Source organism: Rutidosis leptorrhynchoides, chromosome 6, assembly GCF_046630445.1.
Source record: "Rutidosis leptorrhynchoides isolate AG116_Rl617_1_P2 chromosome 6, CSIRO_AGI_Rlap_v1, whole genome shotgun sequence".
Classification (NCBI taxonomy): Eukaryota; Viridiplantae; Streptophyta; class Magnoliopsida; order Asterales; family Asteraceae; genus Rutidosis; species Rutidosis leptorrhynchoides.
In genome coordinates this window covers 251972501-251989131 of record NC_092338.1, presented here as the reverse complement: position 1 = coordinate 251989131, position 16631 = coordinate 251972501, and positions in this window count along the sequence as shown.

The window sequence follows — 16631 nt, the reverse complement described above, 5'->3', positions numbered from 1 at the left end:
CCGGAAGAAGAATTGGAACCGGATGAAGAAATAGAACCGATGGGGGAAATAATAAAACGGTTAAGTAAAAGAAAATCCTCAACCAACCGATCAAGGTTAATTATGGTCAATGGTGTTTCCGCCAAGGAAGCAAAATATTGGGAGGATTACCAATTCTCCGATGAATCGAATTCCGACGAGAATTCCGATGATGTTATAGAAATTATCCCAACTGAATTTAAAAAGGCAAAAGAAAATAATAAGGGAAAGGGCATAAAAATAGAGAAATCTAATTCCAACCCCAATGAACTTTATATGTATCGTCAACCCCCGAAGTCCTTAAGTTGTAACAATGACCCGGGAACCTCTAAACCACCAGGTTTTTCTAAACCAATGTGGAAAACAACTGCTCGTATTAGGGGAATATCATATATCCCTAGAAACTTGGCAAAACGAACCAAAACCGAAGAAGAAGAAACAAGCAAGTCGGAATAAGATAGTTGTATTCGCGTGGTGTAATATATGTAATATAGTGTGCTTATGCTTTATGATATATGTAAAAATTGCTTGTATTAATAAGTATTTTTTTATGAATCTAACTCTTGTCTATTTTACAGTATAAAAACACAAAATGGATAGACAACCCAATATTTTAAGAGACCTACCCGGAGACATGATTGATGAAATCTTGTCTAGAGTCGGTCAGAATTCCTCGGCACAACTATTTAAGGCGAGATCAGTTTGTAAGACATTCGAAGAACGTTCCAAGAATGTCTTGGTTTATAAGAGACTTTCGTTTGAAAGATGGGGGATATCACATTGGGAAACTCATAAGTTACGATGTGTTTACTTTGACGCATATATTGCGAGGAACCCAAATGCTATTTTACGCAACGGATTAAGAAATTATTTTGACTCAATGTATCTGAATATAGGACTTCATGATTTAGAAAAAGCGGCTACCATGAAACATAAAGAAGCATGCTATGCTTATGGGTTAGTAATGTTCGCTTCTCACCAAAGTGAGAAAAAGAACATCGGGCTACAGCTATTAAACAAAACGTTCCCACAAGTGACGGAGTCGGTAATTGGGGTAAGAAATGAGGTTTTTAGGTTATTACGAGACTGTTGGTCATTACGTAACCCTCGTCCCTTTGACGACGTTACAACACGCTGTCTTATCAACGGCCATAATGATTATGTTCCACAAGACCAAGGATGGGAAGTAGTCCTAGTAAAACCAGAATGCATGACTTATTTCTGGACGTATGAATTACGTGTCTTTATTGCCTTTGCTGAACGACTTGTGTACTAGCTAGAATTATCTTCACAACTATCTTGTATCAAAGTTATTGTGTGCTATATTTCATGCTTTATGTAAAATAAGCGGTATTGTAAGTTTGTAAAATATTGTATAAAAGTTTGAACGCGAAAAATATTATTATAATCAGTTTTTCATATAGAATTGTAGTAGTTGAATTGTATATTAGCTACTAAGTATAAACTTAACGGGTAGGTACTACCCGAATTTAAACTTATAAAACGCTAATATGAAGAAAAAGCTTTTATAAATGAGTTCATATTATGCTACGAAATACTATTAACTACTCTTAATATTCTGTATGATTAACTTGTTCCATTTGACTATTTTGAAGGAAATGGCACCGACTACTCGACACACCGTGAATATGAATGAAGAGGAATTTCGTACTTTTCTAGCTTCAAACATAGCCGCAATACAGGATGCGCTACATACCAATAATAACCTTGGATCTAGCAGTACAGAAAATCGTGCAGGATGCACCTACAAAGAATTCACTGCCTGCAAACCTTTGGAATTTGATGGAACCGAAGGACCGATCGGATTGAAACGGTGGACCGAGAAGGTCGAATCGGTGTTTGCCATAAGTAAGTGTACTGAAGAGGACAAAGTGAAGTACGCTACGCAAACCTTCACAGGTTCTGCGTTAACATGGTGGAATACCTATCTAGAGCAAGTGGGACAAGACAATGCGTACGCACTACCGTGGTCAGCATTCAAGCACTTGATGAACGAGAAGTACCGTCCCAGAACCGAGGTCAATAAGCTCAAGACAGAACTTAGAGGGTTACAAACCCAAGGATTTGATATTACCACGTACGAAAGACGATTCACAGAATTGGGCCTATTGTGTCCGGGAGCATTCGAAGATGAGGAAGAGAAGATCGACGCGTTTGTGAAAGGATTACCGGAAAGAATCCAAGAAGATATAAGTTCACACGAGCCCGACTCCATACAACAGGCATGTAGAATGGCTCACAAACTAGTGAACCAGATTGAAGAAAGAATTAAAGAACAGACTACTGAAGAGGCCAATGTGAAGCAAGTCAAAAGAAAGTGGGAGGAAAACGGTGATAAGAATCACCAATACAACAACAACAGCAATTACAACAATAATCGCAACAATTATCCCAACAATCGCAACATCAATTGCAACTACAACAAACGGCCCAACAACAACAACAACAACAACAACTACAACAATCATCCCAACAATAATAATAACCGCAACAACAACAACAATCAGAAGCAGCTATGCCAAAGGTGTGAAAAGTATCACTCGGGGTTCTGCACCAAATTTTGCAACAAGTGTAAAAGAAATGGTCATAGTGCGGCGAAGTGTGAGGTCTACGGACCAGGGGTTAATAGAACAAAAGGAACAAATGGTGTCGGAACGAGTAATGGCGGAGCAAGTAGTGTCGGAGCAAGTTATGCCAATGTAGTTTGTTATAAATGTGGAAAACCGGGCCACATTATTAGAAATTACCCGAACCAGGAGAACACGAATGGACAAGGCCGCGGAAGAGTTTTCAATATTAATGCGGCAAAGGCACAGGAAGACCCGGAGCTTGTTACGGGTACGTTTCTTATTGACAATAAATCTGCTTACGTTTTATTTGATTCGGGTGCGGATAGAAGCTATATGAGTAGAGATTTTTGTGCTAAATTAAGTTGTCCATTGACGCCTTTGGATAGTAAATTTTTACTCGAATTAGCAAATGGTAAATTAATTTCAGCAGATAATATATGTCGGAATCGAGAAATTAAACTGGTTAGCAAAACATTTAAGATTGATTTGATACCAGTAGAGTTAGGGAGTTTTGATGTGATAATCGGTATGGACTGGTTGAAAGAAATGAAAGCAGAGATCGTTTGTTACAAAAATGCAATTTGCATTATACGAGAAAAAGGAAAACCCTTAATGGTGTACGGAGAAAAGGGCAACACGAAGCTACATCTTATTAGTAATTTGAAGGCACAAAAACTAATAAGAAAAGGTTGCTATGCTATTCTAGCACACGTCGAGAAAGTACAAACTAAAGAAAAGAGCATCAATGATGTTCCCATTGCAAAAGAATTTCCCGATGTATTTTCGAAAGAATTACCGGGATTACCCCCACATCGATCCGTTGAATTTCAAATAGATCTTGTGCCAGGAGCTGCACCAATAGCTCGTGCTCCTTACAGACTCGCACCCAGCGAGATAAAAGAACTGCAAAGCCAATTACAAGAACTTTTAGAGCGTGGTTTCATTCGACCAAGCACATCACCGTGGGGAGCTCCTGTTTTGTTTGTCAAGAAGAAAGATGGTACATTCAGGTTGTGTATCGCCTACCGAGAGTTGAACAAACTTACCATCAAGAACCGTTACCCACTACCGAGAATCGACGACTTATTTGATCAACTACAAGGCTCGTCTGTTTATTCAAATATTGACTTACGTTCCGGGTATCATCAAATGCGGGTGAAAGAAGATGATATTCCAAAGACTGCTTTCAGAACACGTTACGGTCATTACGAGTTTATGGTCATGCCGTTTGGTTTAACTAATGCACCAGCTGTGTTCATGGACCTTATGAACCGAGTGTGTGGACCATACCTTGACAAGTTTGTCATTGTTTTCATTGATGACATACTTATTTACTCAAAGAATGACCAAGAACACGGTGAACATTTGAGAAAGGTGTTAGAAGTATTGAGGAAGGAAGAATTGTACGCTAAGTTTTCAAAGTGTGCATTTTGGTTGGAAGAAGTTCAATTCCTCGGTCACATAGTGAACAAAGAAGGTATTAAGGTGGATCCGGCAAAGATAGAAACTGCTGAAAAGTGGGAAACCCCGAAAACTCCGAAACACATACGCCAGTTTTTAGGACTAGCTGGTTACTATAGAAGGTTCATCCAAGACTTTTCCAGAATAGTAAAACCCTTGACTGCATTAACGCATAAAGGGAAGAAATTTGAATGGAATGATGAACAAGAGAAAGCGTTTCAGTTATTGAAGAAAAAGCTAACTACGGCACCTATATTGTCATTACCTAAAGGGAATGATAATTTTGTGATTTATTGTGACGCATCAAAGCAAGGTCTCGGTTGTGTATTAATACAACGAACGAAGGTGATTGCTTATGCGTCTAGACAATTGAAGATTCACGAACAAAATTATACGACGCATGATTTGGAATTAGGCGCGATTGTTTTTGCATTAAAGACTTGGAGGCACTACTTATATGGGGTCAAAAGTATTATATATACCGACCACAAAAGTCTTCAACACATATTTAATCAGAAACAACTGAATATGAGGCAGCGTAGGTGGATTGAATTATTGAATGATTATGACTTTGAGATTCGTTACCACCCGGGGAAGGCAAATGTGGTAGTCGATGCCTTGAGCAGGAAGGACAGAGAACCCATTCGAGTAAAATCTATGAATATAATGATTCATAATAACCTTACTACTCAAATAAAGGAGGCGCAACAAGGAGTTTTAAAAGAGGGAAATTTAAAGGATGAAATACCCAAAGGAACAGAGAAGCATCTTAATATTCGAGAAGACGGAACCCGGTATAGGGCTGAAAGAATTTGGGTACCAAAATTTGGAGATATGAGAGAAATGGTACTTAGAGAAGCTCATAAAACCAGATACTCAATACATCCTGGAACGGGGAAGATATACAAGGATCTTAAGAAACATTTTTGGTGGTCAGGTATGAAAGCCGATATTGCTAAATATGTAGGAGAATGTTTGACGTGTTCTAAGGTCAAAGCTGAGCATCAGAAACCATCAGGTCTACTTCAACAACCCGAAATCCCGGAATGGAAATGGGAAAACATTACCATGGATTTCATCACTAAATTGCCAAGGACTGCAAGTGGTTTTGATACTATTTGGGTAATAGTTGATCGTCTTACCAAATCAGCACACTTCCTGCCAATAAGAGAAGATGACAAGATGGAGAAGTTAGCATGACTGTATTTGAAGGAAGTCGTCTCCAGACATGGAATACCAATCTCTATTATCTCTGATAGGGATGGCAGATTTATTTCAAGATTCTGGCAGACATTACAGCAAGCATTAGGAACTCGTCTAGACATGAGTACTGCCTATCATCCACAAACTGATGGGCAGAGCAAAAGGACAATACAAACGCTTGAAGACATGCTACGATCTTGTGTTATTGATTTCGGAAACAGTTGGGATCGACATCTACCGTTAGCAGAATTTTCCTACAACAACAGCTACCATTCAAGCATTGAGATGGCGCCGTTTGAAGCACTTTATGGTAGAAAGTGCAGGTCTCCGATTTGTTGGAGTGAAGTGGGGGATAGACAGATTACGGGTCCGGAGATAATACAAGAAACTACCGAGAAAATCATCCAAATTCAACAAAGATTGAAAACCGCCCAGAGTCGACAAAAGAGCTACGCTGACATTAAAAGAAAAGATATAGAATTTGAAATTGGAGAGATGGTCATGCTTAAAGTTTAACCTTGGAAAGGCGTTGTTCGATTTGGTAAACGAGGGAAATTAAATCCAAGGTATATTGGACCATTCAAGATTATTGATCGTGTCGGACCAGTAGCTTACCGACTTGAGTTACCTCAACAACTCGCGGCTGTACATAACACTTTCCACATCTCGAATTTGAAGAAATGTTTTGCTAAAGAAGATCTCACTATTCCGTTAGATGAAATCCAAATCAACGAAAAACTTCAATTTATCGAAGAACCCGTCGAAATAATGGATCGTGAGGTTAAGAGACTTAAACAAAACAAGATACCGATTGTTAAGGTTCGATGGAATGCTCGTAGAGGACCCGAGTTCACCTGGGAGCGTGAAAATCATATGAAGAAGAAATACCCGCATCTATTTCCAGAAGATTCGTCAACACCTTCAACAGCTTAAAATTTCGGGACGAAATTTATTTAACGGGTAGGTACTGTAGTGACCCGAACTTTTCCATGTTTATATATATTAATTGAGATTGATATTTACATGATTAAATGTTTCCAACATGTTAAGCAATCAAACTTGTTAAGACTTGATTAATTGAAATATGTTTCATATAGACAATTGACCACCCAAGTTGACCGGTGATTCACGAACGTTAAAACTTCTAAAAACTATACGATGACATATATATGGTTATATATATAGTTAACATGATTTTATTATAGGTATGTATCTCATTAGGTATTTTAACAATGAGTTATATACATAAAAATGAGACTATTAATTTAAGAAACTCGAAAACGATATATATAACGATTATCGTTATAACAACGTCTTACTAGGTACATATGAATCATATTAAGATATTGATACACTTGGTTAATTATGTTAAATGATAAGTAAATATATTATTAAGTGTATTAACAATGAAATACATATGTAAAAATAAGACTACTAACTTAATGATTTCAAAACGTGACATATATGTAACGATTATCGTTGTAACGACATTTAACTGTATATACATCATACTAAGATATATTATATATCATAATATCATGATAATATAACAATTTAACATCTCATTTGTTATAATAAACAATGGTTTAACAACATTCAACAAGATCGTTAACCTAAAGGTTTCAAAACAACATTTACATGTAACGACTAGCGATGACTTAATGACTCAGTTAAAATGTATATACATGTAGTGTTTTAATATGTATTCATACACTTTTGAAAGACTTCAAGACACTTATAAAAATACTTCTACTTAACAAAAATGCTTACAATTACATCCTCGTTCAGTTTCATCAACAATTCTACTCGTATGCACCCGTATTCGTACTCGTACAATACACAGCTTTTAGATGTATGTACTATTGGTATATACACTCCAATGATCAGCTCTTAGCAGCCCATGTGAGTCACCTAACACATGTGGGAACCATCATTTGGCAACTAGCATGAAATATCTCATAAAATTACAAAAATATGAGTAATCATTCATGACTTATTTACATGAAAACAAAATTACATATCCTTTATATCTAATCCATACACCAATGACCAAAAACACCTACAAACACTTTCATTCTTTAATTTTCTTCATCTAATTGATCTCTCTCAACTTCTATCTTCAAGTTCTAAGTGTTCTTCATAAATTCCAAAAGTTCTAGTTTCATAAAATCAAGAATACTTCCAAGATTGCAAGTTTACTTCCAAGTTTTCTAAATCCATTCCAAGTAATCATCCAAGATCAAGAAACCTTTGTTACTTACAGTAGGTTATCTTTCTAATACAAGGTAATAATCATATTCAAAACTTTAATTCAATTTCTATAACTATAACAATCTTATTTCGAGTGGAAATCTTACTTGAAATTGTTTTCGTGTCATGATTCTGCTTCAAGAACTTTCAAGCCATCCAAGGATCCTTTGAAGCTAGATCTATTTTTCTCATTTCCAGTAGGTTTATCCAAGGAACTTGAGATAGTAATGATGTTCATAACATCATTCGATTCATACATATAAAGCTATCTTATTCGAAGGTTTAAACTTGTAATCACTAGAACATAGTTTAGTTAATTCTAAACTTGTTCGCAAATAAAATTAATCCTTCTAACTTGACTTTTAAAATCAACTAAACACATGTTCTATATCTATATGATATGCTAACTTAATGATTTAAAACCTGGAAACACGAAAAACATCGTAAAACCGGATTTACGCCGTCGTAGTAACAACGCGGGCTGTTTTGGGTTAGTTAATTAAAAACTATGATAAACTTTGATTTAAAAGTTGTTATTCTGAGAAAATGATTTTTATTATGAACATGAAACTATATCCAAAAATTATGGTTAAACTCAAAGTGGAAGTATGTTTTCTAAAATGGTCATCTAGACGTCGTTCTTTCGACTGAAATGACTACCTTTACAAAAATGACTTGTAACTTATTCCTATACTTTTTCTGTTTATATTCATAAAATAGAGTTCAATATGAAACCATAGCAATTTGATTCACTCAAAACGGATTTAAAATGAAGAAGTTATGGGTAAAACAAGATTGGATAATTTTTCTCATTTTAGTTACGTGAAAATTGGTAACAAATCTATTCCAACCATAACTTAATCAACTTGTATTGTATATTATGTAATCTTGAGATACCATAGACACGTATACAATGTTTCGACCTATCATGTCGACACATCTATATATATAATTCGGAACAACCATAGACACTCTATATGTGAATGTTGGAGTTAGCTATACAGGGTTGAGGTTGATTCCAAAATATATATAGTTTGAGTTGTGATCAATACTGAGATACGTATACACTGGGTCGTGGATTGATTCAAGATAATATTTATCGATTTATTTCTGTACATCTAACTGTGGACAACTAGTTGTAGGTTACTAACGAGGACAGCTGACTTAATAAACTTAAAACATCAAAATATATTAAAAGTGTTGTAAATATATTTTGAACATACTTTGATATATATGTATATATTGTTATAGGTTCGTGAATCAACCAGTGGCCAAGTCTTACTTCCCGACGAAGTAAAAATCTGTGAAAGTGAGTTATAGTCCCACTTTTAAAATCTAATATTTTTGGGATGAGAATACATGCAGGTTTTATAAATGATTTACAAAATAGACACAAGTACGTGAAACTACATTCTATGGTTGAATTATTGAAATCGAATATGCCCCTTTTTATTAAGTCTGGTAATCTAAGAATTAGGGAACAGACACCCTAATTGACGCGAATCCTAAAGATAGATCTATTGGGCCTAACAAACCCCATCCAAAGTACCGGATGCTTTAGTACTTCAAAATTTATATCATATCCGAAGGGTGTCCCGGAATGATGGGGATATTCTTATATATGCATCTTGTTAATATCGGTTACCAGGTGTTCACCATATGAATGATTTTTATCTCTATGTATGGGATGTGTATTGAAATATGAAATCTTGTGGTCTATTGTTACGATTTGATATATATAGGTTAAACCTATAACTCACCAACATTTTTGTTGACGTTTAAAGCATGTTTATTCTCAGGTGAATACTAAGAGCTTCCGCTATTGCATACTAAAATAAGGATAAGATTTGGAGTCCATGTTTGTATGATATTGTGTAAAAACTGCATTCAAGAAACTGATTTCGATGTAACATATTTGTATTGTAAACCATTATGTAATGGTCGTGTGTAAATAGAATATTTTAGATTATCATTATTTGATAATCTACGTAAAGCTTTTTAAACCTTTATTTATGAAATAAAGGTTATGGTTTGTTTTAAAAATGAATGCAGTCTTTGAAAAACGTCTCATATAGAGGTCAAAACCTCGCAGCGAAATCAATTAATATGGAACGTTTTTAATCAATAAGAACGGGACATTTCACTAGTCACACCCACCTCCTTTTCATTATCCAATTTCATTTTCCATTTTCTTTCATACTTCCACAATTTTCTCTAATTCTCCATTTCAAAGATTCATCATCCAAATCAAATCGAGCAAGCATCAATCCAAACAAATTACATATTTGGAATCCTTGCAACTTCCTCTTCGATTCCATACCAATTACATCTCATTTGGGTAACTTTCTAAAATCACTATATTTTGTGTTCTTGATGTTTTTAACTTATAAAGTTGTTAATTAGTGTCTATGGCTCAAGTCTAACATGAATATGTGATTTATATGTTCGATCTTGCTATTTTAAGCAACTAGCATGAACATGAACTTTGGTGTGTTTGATTTGGTGATTTCGTTGCTTGAATGTTGTTAAATGTTACAAGTGCATGTATTAAATGTGTTCCTAACATCACTAGCTTCAATTTGATGTGTAGGTTGCTTTAGAAAACTTCATAAACTTGATTACTGATTTTGGTAAATTTGGGTTAGGGTTTGATGAACTTGAAATGAACTATTGATGTATTGAATGCCATGAATTGTTGTTGGTAAGCGGTGAGTTAGATTGTATGCTTGATTACCTACGAAACGGCATGTCATATGTATGCATTTATTTCCCGAATCATAATTATGCATTTATGAACTTGAACATTAATGAGGAGCATTAATTGAGCATTCAATTTGTAAAATCGGTTGTTACAAATAATGTTTTTGGTTGGTGAAATGTGTTTAGTTATTTTCTTTGTCAAATTACCTATCTAACGATATAGGATACGAGTTTTAAGTATTTATGGTTCATAAATTAGACTTGTTTGAAGTTTGGCTCGTTTTGACCCTTGAAGACTACCCAGAATTTCTGATCAGGTACTCACCGCGGCGCGGGCTTCCAGACTGCGACGTGGCTTAACACTGACCCAGATGGTCTGGGACCATCAAAATGCTCGACCTTCAAAACAAGCTTTAGCCCGCGGCGCGGGTCTTCCAGCCGCGGCGCGGCTTAAGGCGTGGGCAGATGGTTGTTCACTTTTCAACTTTCATTTGATTTTCAACTATGCCACACGCCTCCAATTACCCCGTAACTTGTTCTAACATGTTTATTTATGATTTCTAATTGGAGAAAAATAGTTCAGGACCCAACCCGAACGTGTTGACTTTTTCGTTGACTTTGACCCGACCAAAGTTGACTTTTAATCAAATTTAACCAAATACTTATGCAATCATTCTAACATGATTTTATCCTTGTACCTTGCATGAAACTCAATTTGATTCACATGCTATAGTAATCGAGTCGTAACGAGCCATAGGACTAATTGAACACTTTGACCGACCGTGTTTACCGATATTGATACAAACCTATTTGTTTAGGTCAAGACTAGCATTCGTTCTTGCACACGTTTACTTGTTGAAGTACTTTTACATACATGCACTCAAGGTGAGATCATAGTCCCACTTTTACTCTTTTGAACTTACATTTGGGATGAGAAAACATAAACGTTTCTTTTTACTAAGTGAACACAAGTACAGGAAAACAAACATTCTACATACGAGTTTGAACAAAAATCCTCAATTCGATTATCATTAGTTACACTTTCCGGGTGTAAGCGAGAACTTATGTTATATGGCCATATGGGTTTGACAAACCCTCATTCAAACGGTTCGCAACCGTTTATGAATGGAATATATTTTCGAGAAATAGTGTATGTTCTAACACTATGGTGATGGGGTTCTATGGAACGAATGTTAAGCATTGATAATTGGGTGCTCGTAAATATTAACTTTTGGAATGTATTACTATTATATCAATGTTACAAATCTTGTGGTTCACTTGTACTTACTTACTTAAACCTATGATTTCACCAACGTTTTCGTTTACAGATTTTTATGTTTTTCTCAGGTCCTTGAACGTTTTGTGATAAATGCTTCCGCTCATTACTTTTGATACTAGCTTTGATGTCGAGTATACATGCATACGTGGAGCGTCTTTTGGCTACTTTCAAATTATGTCGCATATGTTTCAATCGTACTTTAAACTTTGTTATGTAACTAGTTGTCGAACTACTTTGTAAACCTTGAAACATCTTTACTTTTGAAATGAATGCGACATACTTTTGGTCAAATGTTGTTTTAAAGACTTATGACCACGTAACGGGACCTAAGTAGACGGCGCCGTCAATGACGATTTTGTCGGGTCGCTACATTTGTAAGGTGTATGCAACCGTCATTTTTAAAAGGGATGACCTGTTTGTATGCTGTTAGCATGCAGTTTGCGAAATGCCTGTATGCGGGGGATATTCTAGATGCATTTTATTAATGTCGGTTACCAGGTGTTTATTTCGTATGAATGATTTTATACACTTGCGAGTGTATGGTTATTTATAAATTGAAATCTTGTGGTCTATTGAAATTATTGAAATGATTGTTTATGATAAACCTATGAACTCACCAACCTTTTGGTTGACACTTTTAAGCATGTTTATTCTCATGTACGAAAGAAATCTTCCGCTGTGTATTTGCTCAATTTAAAGATATTAATTAGAGTCATTCATGGCATATTTCAAAAGACGTTGCATTCAAGTCATTGAGTTCAAAAAGATGTTTATTAAGTAAATGACAGATTAGTCTTTCATATTATGGAAATCATATATCATTAGTATCGATAGGTTATATTTTGAAATGAGTTTGTCCTTTAAACGAATTCAATGTTTGTAAAACGTATCATATAGAGGTCAGTACCTCACAATGGAACCAACTAATGTGAATCGTTTATAATTGGTATGAACGGGTCCTTTCAGTTGGTATCAGAGCAGGGGTCTTGGCGAACCAGGTCTTGCATTAATGTGTCTAACTGATAGTTTATTAGATGCATTAGTGAGTCTGGACTTCGACCGTGTCTGCATATCAAAAGTTTTGCTTATCATTTCGTGTCAAAAATTATCTGCTTATCATTCTTAAGTCTAGACACGTCTTACTGCACTTACTGCATAGATAATGTATAGACAAAACTCATATCTTAGCACATCTGTTACTGTAAACTTTGCCTGACAACTTCCGAAGATTCATCCATAACTTATGGAATTTTGGTATTATATATGCATATGTAAATTATGTATTGCAGGGTACTAATCTACGTCCTATAAATCTATTTCATATCAAAAATCCTTCATCATAACGTACCAGATGAAACTCGCAACTAGTTCAAGTCCCTCGGATTTCGATAGCTATTCCGACAGCTATTCCGATATTGATATCCACTTGAGCTCCGAAGGCAGCGTAACCGAAATGGATCAACCAATTAGCCATCATCAATTCTGGATGAATTGGGGATGGGTTCGTAGTCGACTTAATCAATGGAGACGAGAAGAAGTCGATCGTTTCCATCAACCAAATTCACCTCTTGGCAAAGAACCTGAAGCACTTATCGGTGAACCAGTCCGAAACACCATTTTCACCCTCATTTCTAGAATAGCTCGCAACGATTACATAATATCTACAATTCTAAATCTTATTCATTCCCTTGTTCAAACCGCCAATCATCCCAGAGTATTAGAAGAAGTCAACGAACTTCGTGCTCGAGTAGTAGCTTTGGAGAGTACGATGCACAACTTGCAGGCATCACAGTTAACACCGGCACCAACAATACCAGTACCACCAACAACACACGCTTCAACATCACAATTTGTACCTCGAGCATAATCATCATTCTACATGACGTTCTACATCATTTATCCTCGTTCGACATGGCGATTATGTAATCTCTAATATTTTAGAGATTATGTATTCTAGTTCTAATGGTAAATCAAATGAGTTTAATATTATATTAACTCATTAAATCCATGATTACATCTGAATAAAATATATATGTATATATATTTTCATAAAGATTGTAATTAAAAGTTCTCTTGTACAAACTATTAATGATGAGAATATTTTAACGGGTAGGTAATACCCTAGAAATACTTAGATCTCACATTAACATGTTACACTGTACATTCTTCAAATCCGATTCAATGGACAAAATAAAATTGAACTAGAAACCAATTAATTAACTACGTAAAATTTTAAATTTATACTAATCAAATCCTAGCTAACTGTTCCTATACCCGTTATGACTATTTCCTTATTACATTTTATTTATTGTCATTTTAATTATCGCAATTAATTATCGCAATTTTAATATTTGCAAATTTATTTATCGTCATTTAAATACTGTTATTTATTTTACGCACTTTATTTATCATCATTTAAATACTGTTATTTATTTTACGCACTTTATTTATCATCATTTAAATACTGTTATTTATTTTACGCACTTTATTTATCGTCATTTAAATACTGTCATAATATACTAGTCTTGGTTAATCCCGAGATAATATAATATAATCTTGATTAATTTGATTATATATTGAACTATTGGACTACTAACATTGAACTACTAACCTTAGACAATTAAAAAGTACTAAAAGAGTAGGAAATATTAAATATAACACATTTTGATTTAAAATATCATTAATAAGTTACATCTTCTACAGTTAAACATTTCTTGAAGTTTACCACTTGATTTCATCTTAAACAATCTTTTGTATCTTGACGATTACAATCTGCGTTCAAATTCTTAAAAATTTCCTGAAAACACCTCGGATCGATAACCAATTATTCAGATTCATTAACCTTGAGAATGCTGATGAAGCAGCAAAAGCTATAGACGGTCTTAATGGCCAAAAGCTTGATAATAAGAATGGTGTGTTGAAAAAGATCAGATTTGGAACTGAAAAATGGATTGAGCAAACCCTGAAGGAGAATATGGACAAATCACAAGGATTAAACCTGTACTTAAAGAATCCAGATGATTCAGTATCTGCTGAAACCTTTAAGCAAATATCTTGCTCCTACTTATTCTAAATCCTTGCGGACAAATTTTTTCATCATCTTCTGATCTTAAATATTTTAAATTCTAAGATATCATCTTATCTTTCGTTATAAATATCTTCGATATTTCCGAAGATACCTTCATAAATATCTTTGTCCAAAATTATCTATCTCCTCGTGCTATCTATATTACATCATAAAAGAAACTGTTTTAGTTTCTATCCTTCTGAAAAATTTGAGTTTAAATTATGAATGATTTCTGGAGAAGTGTTGGGAAGTGAAGCATGAGTTAGTATAATATAATGACGCTCGGCCAACGTGGTTATATTACAGTAAGTCATGCTGAATTTCTAATAGAATGTGATGATGGTTCACAGATCATACCCTCATCATGTGCCATGTTACATAACTCTTTCATTCTACTTAACCTCCGAACATATCAAGAAAATATATTTTTGATAGTTCTATCCTCAGTGATTCCTTCTGGTAATTTGACAAATCCAATCGTGCTATTACCTTTCCTTTCTGCTTAATATATTATAATCATTCGAAACTCCATACCTACAAATTCTGGACCATTACTTTGTTTACTTAAAACCAGGAAGAGAAAAACAAAAGCACAAAGCTTCGAAATAAAAACAGGAGTATAATTCACAGCAAATAGAAGAGATCATTAACCGTAGATGTCAATAATTATGGAAAGACAGATGCAAGGAAAGATTATGAAAACCACTACCCCAAGAGCAAAGTAGAAGTAAACAGATTCCTCCGGTGGGAGTTGGAATAGAAGGATGATTGTTGCGATCATCAGAATGAGGTCAAGGATTAGAACTGGATTAAGCATTTTCACAATCTTTGGAAGAATGAATTAAGGAAGAAAGTATAAGAGTGGTGAAAATAATGGAATGGAAGAAATTAATTTATAGCGAAATATCAGACATAAGCAATCGAGGCAGATTGTCGCATTTAATTAAAGAGAATCTTAAATACCTTAATTTCTGAAGAATCAAATCTTATATAGATTACGAAAATTTTCTTTAAATCCCTTGAATTCCGGAATTCAACAGTGACTACGTCAAAAGTTAAGACGAACCTCTATTTACTTCATTTCACTCTTTTGTGATAGCTTCACTCGTACGCTTCGAGTAATCGAATTGTTTTATCCATATTACTCAATGGTGATAAAACTCTATTTATCAAACTCATATTCGTCATGAAAACATTCTTATTGATTAGCCACGACGATCTCTATCAAATTTCGGGACGAAATTTCTTTAACGAGTAGGTACTGTCACGACCCGAAAAATTTTGACTGATTTTGGACCAAATTCTATATATGATTTGATATTTCTGACATGATAAGCAAAGTCTCTTAAGTTGAATCTCAAAAATTTTGAACTGTTTTCATATATTCATTTACCCTTCGACCATTCCCGACAATTCACGAACAATTAATTGTAAATAGATATGTATATATTTAAATATATAAATATATAGTAATTTAAAAATATAACATTATATGTAATAAAATATGATATTATAATTTAAAATATATTGATATATATAATTGAAGTATATTAAATATATATATATATATATATATAGTGTGTGTGTGTGTGTGGTTTCGAATTTATTTTGTAATCAACAGTAACGCTCAATTATCGTTCAAACGATATTAAAACAAGTTAAAAATGAACTTAAATGATTTTAAAATAAACGGTGATCCGAAAATGTGTTATATAAATTATAGGCTTATTAAAAATGTATTTAGGAACAAGTTATTAAATTTTAAAACTTTTTATATTTTACCTGGGATCGAGTGCGGACAGTTGATTAAATTTTTATTTAATAATTTTAAAACAATTAATGACCGTTTTTATAAAATAATGATTAGCATAAATATTTACAATTTCATGTAACATTTTGGGATTTTTCCGAGTACTTTTAATTCGACACTGATTAACAACGGAGTACAAAATTTAGTCCGTAAATGGTGACGGCTAACTATTAATAATTGATAGATACAGTGCTCTTTTGTTTTCTATCCACCAAATTGATTCTTCATTTTATGTTTATGCACATTTGATTT